We start from the raw sequence: 8,780 nt of genomic DNA on the forward strand, positions 1-8,780 counted from the left end.
AGCATTGTGCAGCTGCATTGCTACTGCATATTGTTAAAAGTCCTACCATACCCCATATGCACATTAAATCATACATATAATATACAAGACGCACAGCGCACAGTTGTGCTGTTTATCAAAGCACTCTACACATAAACATACCACGCATATTAGCGACTATACACAATATTCTCACACTTACATATACCGAAACTTATAAAAAGGTTCCTCCACATTAAAGGCTTAATATTAGAGGTTATATTAGCAAATACTTGTGCTGTGAAATGTAATGTATACGATATTTAAGGTATATAAGCTAGTAAACACACAAAGTTTGGTACCATTCTAAAGCACTGTTTGTTTGCAGATTTCCGGTTCGACCCGCAAGGAAATTGCATCATGCGTTTGCAAGATATGAACAATATGAAAATAGTGGTTATAATGTGAAAATGTATGAAGTGTTTTTTACTAGTTTAAACCAGTTCTTCGGCGGGAAAACCACACAAAGCAACATCTGAGGAACTGGGATATACCCCTAGTGATGCTATATGAACTGTCCAATGACCTGCATCATACCAGAATGTCCATGACCAAGATCCAATGGAAACCCGTTAACTAGTTTCTTTGTTCCGGGAGGGTATATAACTTGCATGGTGGTTCTTGTATACAGCCATTCTTTCTTGGATGACCACAGGCTTCTGGACTGTAGACTGTATGCTGGGACCAGTGTGCGCGCGTTTGTATTGGACTGTATTGTATTCCGTATTTTATTGTCTTTGCGCTAATTGTGCTAGATGAAAGCATGTAACTTTCTTTTATTACAAAAATAACTTTTGTGCTTTGGAAACACAATTATTGTCTGGACAGCGATTATTTCTCTCTAGCAATTTAAGGGTAATCATAGTTTGCTGGGCAGAACTTTGACCAAGGGAGTTTGTTCGGGCCCAGGGAGCCTGCTCTGAGCCTTCAACTGAATGGATTTCAATGAAAACTTCACAGAGGGGTGGCAATTGGTCTGGAGTGCCTAATTTAATGGTTGGGGTCTTGGTCGGACCTCATGGAAGATTGCGTTAGTCAGAACTTTGACCCAGGGAGACTGTTCTGGGCCTTCCACTGGATTGATTAGGACAATAACACATAATAAAACTTAATAACTTTAAGATATAAATTAGAGATGTATGCAGAGCCCCATGTTTTGAATTTGGTTCTAAATCATCATTGTGTATTGGTTTTGGCGAAACAAGTCTTTTGGTTTTGGATATGGATTTCATCTAATATCATGTAATTTGGACCTATTTTTGTTCCTACATTATTCCTACCAATATAGGCCACAGGTTGCAGAGAGCTGGCTGGTTATACTAAGTGTCAGAGTCAATGGCACAAACACATGTCTGTTTAAAAGAATTTAGCACATCTATGAAAAATATACTGTAATCTATTACCACTACAATTATGTTTGACCTTCTCTAGCTGCTTTTCCAATAGTTTAATTAAGAGTTTCTGAACTCACTTCAAATGGTTCCAGTGCTGTAGCTTGCATAAAACATGACCACCCCTCTCCCTATGTCATGGATTGATGTGTACATTTGGATGGCTTGCTGCTGGTTCTCCAGTCAGCTGCTGCAATCTACTACATGCAGTTTCTAAATGCGTAAAATGCCCAGAATTGTTACAAGCCACAACCAGCATTTCCTGCACTGACCTATCATTTTTTAAGAATTTCTGATACACCAAGTTTACAGTGTGTGCAAAACATGTTACATGTTGAAATTCACTCAGTTGTAATGCTAGTACAATATTACTTATGTTATTAGAAATGACAAACCATGAGTACAGTCTTAGTGGGTTAAGACAGTTTGCTATCACATCCCTGAGTTTTTCCAAAACATTGACACCAGTATGCCACTTAGTGAAGCTAGTGATAAAGAGGAAATTGGTATGATATACTGCCGTACCTAAGCCCGGTGGATGAAATACTGATGCCTAAAGTCCGGCAGATGAAGATCTCGATGGCACCTGGTAAGTATCCTAACTCTACCCTCTCCCCCCTAACACTAACCCTCCCTTAGGGGTGACTAATCCTAACCTCTCCCCTAGTGCCTAACCCTAACCTCCCCCCAGGTGTGCCTAAACCTAATCCCCCATCCCGCTCCCTAACCCTATCCCTCCCGGGGGAGACTGACCCTAACACCCCCTTCCCATAGCCTAATCCTAACCCTCCCAGGGGGGTGTCTAACCCTAAGTCCCTCCCAGGAGTCCCTACACCTAACCCCCCCACAAGGCTAACAGGTCTCGACGCTCGATTTACCTACGTTTGGTATGCCTGGCATCAGGATTTTGGTGTGGATCTGATGATTGGCGTTGGTATTTAGATGCCTATCATTAGTCCCATGCTGGGATTTCACAGTTGGGAAGCTGGCAGTCTGCATTTCGACCACCGGCTTCCTGACTACATACCATACAGAGAGTATCCTGCCTGTGAATGAGCTAGTGTTGTGTGTTATATACTGCTGTAGTATATACCCACCCAGTGGGCTGTCACAGAGATGTAATCTTTAGTTTGACTAATACCATTGTTCACATATCTAAAGTGGATAGTTGGTACAGTGGAATTTTCTAGGCAAAGAATAGCTTTTTGTTTAATGTGCTGGTACACGTGAGGAATTGCTGTTCTGTTAAAATAGAATCAAGATGGAATTGGTAGTGTAGACACATGACTAATTGTCTAAAATAAGATGGATTGATTGGTGGATGCAGACCTAATGCTAATATTGCTGTCATGGCTTCAGTGATTCATTGTGCAACATAATGGTTATTTTCAGACTTGGTTCCTCTTGCAAATACTTATTTCACAGTCAATTGTTGTATGAATCTATTAGTCTTCTTGTTCCCCTCGTGTGGTGAAGATTCACTACCAGCAGCAGCAGCAGCCATAGCATGTAAAGATTCTTATCTGGAATCGTCAGTTTCCCTTTGCAAATTGGATGCTGGACAACTTTTGATTATTAATGTGGAAGTTGATGATGAAGGTGTTGGAGGTAGAGATTGCATGTGCTGGGATCTATCCATCCTGCTGGTAGCTAATGCTCGACTGCTTGTTATTATTTTATATGATTTTCCACATTTGTATAAATAATTAGCATAAACTCACTGCAAATGACATTAGAGGGAGGAGGTACATAGATAGCTAATGTCCCTACCCCTACTAACTTTGGTACTACATATGCTACATATGTCTTGACAAACATCAGCATTTGCAAATCACTATTTTACAGATAATTGTTTTATGAATCTTCTAGTCTACTTGTTGGTCCCCTTATGTGTTGAAGATTCACCCCCAGTAGCAACAGCTCTAGCTTGTAAGAATTCTTCTTGGAAATTTTGGATAGGGGATGAATAGGTTTGCCTTTGCAAATTGAATGCAGTGCTACCTTCAATCATTAATGAGGAGGTTGCTGAGATTGCATGTGCTGCTGTCTATCCATGCTGCTGGTAATTAATGCTGGACTGATTGATATTATTTTACATGATTTTCCAGAATTTGATAAATAATTTGAATTAACATTCTGTAAATTATGTAACAGGGAGGAAGTGCCCAGATCAGACCTGGCCAACCAGTGGCTCTCCATGTGTTGTGCAACTATAAGTCTCAACATACCTACCCACCAATAAACTGGTATAGCATGCTGGGACTTGGAGTTTCACCATAGCTGCAGAGCTGCAGATTGCCAGGTCTAGCCTAGAAAGTTACCTCTCCTTACTTTGGCACTACAGATGCCTTAACAAATGTCAGGATTTGGGTAAAACTGATTCTACATTGAAGAGGTGGATTTTTTTGGTCTTACGCCCAGGCATGTGCTTCTTATCACTGGCAAGTACTGGTGGCTGACTTACTTTGACACAAATCATCATCTTGAATTTTGTTAACTTGTTTTTGTCCAACACATTCATGATCAACATCATCCTCATTAGTGTCAGATACACATTTATCCTTCTCATCCTGCTGCACTTCCACAGTAGCATCCTCAATGTCTTTGTCTAAACTATCATCATCATTACTTGTACTACTACTCATCCTCACATTAGTAGAGGGTTCAGAAATGGTGGAAGAAGGCTTCTCTAGGATCAAAGTGTTAGTGTCAGACTCACACATACTGTAGCACTTTCAAACACCCTTAAGCTGGCCACACACTAGACCAACTTACATCCAACCAGCCAACTTGTTGATTGGTTGGAATGAAAATCTGGTAACGTATGGGAGTAAATGATGATCAGCAATTTGCGCCTAAATGCCAAAAAACAGATGAAAATGGTCATTCAGACAAGTTTGTTAAATGTTTGATCTAAACTATTTGTTCAAACAACAGTTTTGGTCCATTTTCCAGTGTTTGGGAGCAAATTGCTGATTGTATTCCTTACCAGATTTTCATTCCAACCAATCAACTAGTTGGCTGGTTGGACAGATAATCTTCAGATGTGAGGCCAGCTTTAGATTCTACAGAGGGTTCTGTGAAGTTATATAAGTCACTATTGATCTTCAACCATAAAGTTCTTTGTGCATTGATATTTTTTTTTCAAAGGTGACACTTCTAGACTCAGCGTGAGTAGATGATGTATGCAAAGTTTCAGAAGAAGCCTGACTGTGTTTAGTCTCCACTTTTACAATAAACAATCTTGTACATAAAACAGCATCAGCAGGTCCACCACTTGAAAAGAAAGGCCAGGGTCTAAGCCTTTCCTGCCTCTGTATGTGGTGTATGGCATGTTGTCAATTTGCAGCAGTAAATTTTCCCTTCATAGTAAGAGGTGATGTTTTCTTTATTATTGTAAAATACTGTTCAGATTTGAGGTGCCATTTACACCTTCTTTCCCCTTGATTTCCTTTAGTAGATGTTGAAGAAGATCTATGACTAGCAGCACTAGTACTGGGTTGTTCCTGCTCTTCTATCAACTGATCCATGATTGGTTTAATTTTTCACACCAGGGTGTAAATTTACCAAAGAGAGTTTTTAGAAGTGGAGATGTTGTCCATAGCAATCAAACAGATTCTATAAATTAACTTCTAGAAGGTGCCAGTTAAATGTTAAGTAGAATGTGATTGGTTGCTATGGGCAACATCTCCACTTCTAAAAACTCTCACTTTAGTAAATATACCCCCAGGTCAGGAGTAAAGCTACTGTAGTTGAAATTAAATGCAACCACACCAAGCGAACGTACGAGATAGGAAAATGAGGGACTGCTATTTTTTCCATGCAGTTGTAATAAAAAACTATATATATTTTTGACATCAGCAAAAACATTTTTTTTCCACTTGTTGGTGTACAGTACAGCTGATGGAGACATGACAACACCCACTAAGTACAGTATAATAAGCTGCTTCTCAGAAACACTATAAATTTTGATATTTGTTTAGAAAAGTCTGGCAATTTTTTTTACACACCAGGATAAGAAAATTACTTTTTGACAGAAATATTTTGGGGTAAAGATCACTGGGATACCACAGCACATAATAATAACAGTAATATATGCTGCAACTCAAAAACACACTATACACATTTTTAAATTAAAACTAATCTCTGGTTATTAGATTTATATTGCCTTTTATTCTATATTATTAAATACTAGGGGTGTGCACCGGCCACTTTTCGTGTTTTGTGTTTTGGTTTTGGATCTGGATCTCTCTTTGTGTTTTGGATCTGGATTGGTTTTGCCAAAACCACCCTTCCGTGTTTTGGGCTCTGGGTTTTGTGTTTTGGATCTGTATTTTTTTGAAAAAAAGCATAAAAACGGCTAAAATCACAGAATTTGTAGGTTTTTCTGCTCCTATGCTTTTATTAACCTCAATAACCTTAATTTCCACTCATTTCCAGTCTATTCTGAACACCTCACACCTCACAATAGTGTTTTTATGTCCAAAAGTTTGCACCGAGGTAGATGGATGACTATGCTAAGCGACACGAGTGGGCGGCACAAACACGTGACCCATCTAGGCATGAAACTGCAGTGGCAGACAGGATGGCAGTTTGAAAAACTAGGCCCCAAACTGTACATAATGCAAAGAAAAAAAAGAGGTGCAAGATGGAATTGTCCTTGGGCCCTCCCACCCACCCTTATGTTGTATAAACAGGACATGCACACTTTAACAAACCAATCATTTCAGCGCCAGGGTCTGCCACACGACTGTGGCTGAAGTGATCGGTTCGTTTGGGCCCCCACAAAACAAGCTGGAAATTAATCTGTCCCTGCACAAACTGGCTCTACGGAGGCAAGATGTCATCCTCATCCACCGATTCCTCACCCTCTTCAGTGTGTACATCCTCATCCTCACAGAGTATTAATTCGTCCCCGCTGGAACCACAGGTCCCTCTGTACGTTCTGGAGGCTGGTCTCCCTGGAAGAGTTGATAATTAATTTTATGAACATCATCTTCTCCACATTTTGTGGAAGCAACCTCCTACGCCTTTCGCTGACAAGGTTCCCAGCTGCACTAAACACTCTTTCGGAGTACACACTGGAGGGGGGGCAACTCAGGTAAAATAGAGCCAGTTTGAACAGGGACCTCCAAATTGCTTCTTTTACCTGCCAGTACAGGTACGGACTGTCTGACATGCCTACTTGGATGCTGTCACCGATGTAATCCTTTAACAGACAGACGCACGCTTGTTGCTGCTGCTTTGAGGATGCAAGTGCGGCTACAGCCCACACAATTCACAAAGACAGAAAAAAAAAAGAATATTTTTATTGTTTGTGGAGCGCACTTTGAGGGTTACACCACCCTTTAACAGACAGACGCACGCTTGTTGCTGCTGCTTTGAGGATGCAAGTGAGGCTACAGCCCACACAATTCACAAAGACAGAAAAAAGAAGAAGAATATTTTTATTGTTTGTGTAGCACACTTTGAGGGTGTCACCACCCTTTAACAGACAGACGCACGCTTGTCGCTGCTGCTTTAAGGATGCAGGTGCGGCTACAGCCCACACAATTCACAAAGACAGAAAAAAAAAGAACAATATTTTTATTGTTTGTGTAGCACACTTTGAGGGTGTCACCACCCTTTAACAGACAGACGCACGCTTGTCGCTGCTGCTTTGAGGATGCAAGTGCGGCTACAGCCCACACAATTCACAAAGACAGAAAAAAGAAGAAGAATATTTTTATTGTTTGTTTAGCACACTTTGAGGGTGTCACCACCCTTTAACAGACAGACGCACGCTTGTCGCTGCTGCTTTAAGGATGCAGGTGCGGCTACAGCCCACACATTTCACAAAGACCGAAAAAAAAAGAACAATATTTTAATTGTTTGTGTAGCACACTTTGAGGTTGTCACCACCCTTTAACAGACAGACGCACGCTTGTCGCTGCTGCATTGAGGACAGTATCATATGCAGTGACAGTAGACTTGTCAGAAATTGTTGGCATGTCCTTCAGTCTGGACCAGGTGTCCAAACCAGCCCTTGACTTATGACACAGGTGCACGCTTGGCGCTGCTACTATGTTGATGCACATGCGGCTACATCGCACACAAGTCACAAACACATTAAAAAAATAGTTTTTTATTTTTTGGAGCACTTTGAGGGTTACACCACCCTTTAATAGACAGACGCACGCTTGTCACTGCTGCTTTGAGGATGCAAGTGCGGCTACAGCCCACACAATTCACAAAGACAGAAAAAAGAATATTTTTATTGTTTGTGTAGCACACTTTGAGGGTGTCACCACCCTTTAACAGACAGACGCACGCTTGTCGCTGCTGCTTTGAGGATGCAAGTGCGGCTACAGCCCACACAATTCACAAAGACAGAAAAAAGAACAATATTTTTATTGTTTGTGTAGCACACTTTGAGGGTGTCACCACCCTTTAACAGACAGACGTACTCTTGTCGCTGCTGCTGCTTTGAGGATGCAAGTGCGGCTACAGCCCACACAATTCACAAAGACAGAAAAAGGAACAATATTTTTATTGTTTGTGTAGCACACTTTGAGGGTGTCACCACCGTTTAACAGACAGACGCATGCTTGTCGCTGCTGCTTTGAGGATGCAAGTGCGGCTACAGCCCACACAATTCACAAAGACAGAAAAAATAACAATATTTTTATTGTTTGTGTAGCACACTTTGAGGGTGTCACCACCCTTTAACAGACAGACGCATGCTTGTCGCTGCTGCTTTGAGGATGCAGGTGGAATCTAGACGGGATTTCGAACCGGGGACACACTACCTCCATCAATTGTCTAAATCCCACTGCACTAATGGCGGATACCGGATGCACGTCTAACACCAACATAGCAGTCAAGGCCTCAGTTATATGTTTTGCTTCAGGATGACTGCTGTCGTACTTCATCCTCATCGCTAGGGACTGTTGGAGGGTCAATTGTTTAGTAAAAGTAGTGATGTTCCTACTTCCTCTCTGGGATGATGAACAACTCCCAGCAGCAGCAACAGCACTAGGAGGAAGTGGTTCTTGATCTTTCCCTATTTTATTTTTATCGGAGAAAGTTTGGTCCTCCATTTATGTTATATTGATATATACGTGCGGCTAAAGCGCACACAAACACAGAAATTTTTTTTTTTTTTGCTGGAGAGTAGCCAGCCGGTTCTTTACTTATGGGACACAGGCGCACGCTTGGCGCTGCTCCTTTGTTGATGCACGTGCGGCTTCTGCGCACACAATTCACAAACACAGAAAATATATATTTTTTTGGTTTGGACTGGAGTGTACTTTGGGGGTTACAGCACCCTTTAACGGTCAAGCCAGCCGGCCCTTTACTTATGACACAGGAGCACGCTTGGCACTACTTTGT

Source organism: Taudactylus pleione, unplaced genomic scaffold (genome assembly GCF_031769625.1).
Source record: "Taudactylus pleione unplaced genomic scaffold, aTauple2 ptg000066l, whole genome shotgun sequence".
Lineage (NCBI taxonomy): Eukaryota > Metazoa > Chordata > Amphibia > Anura > Myobatrachidae > Taudactylus > Taudactylus pleione.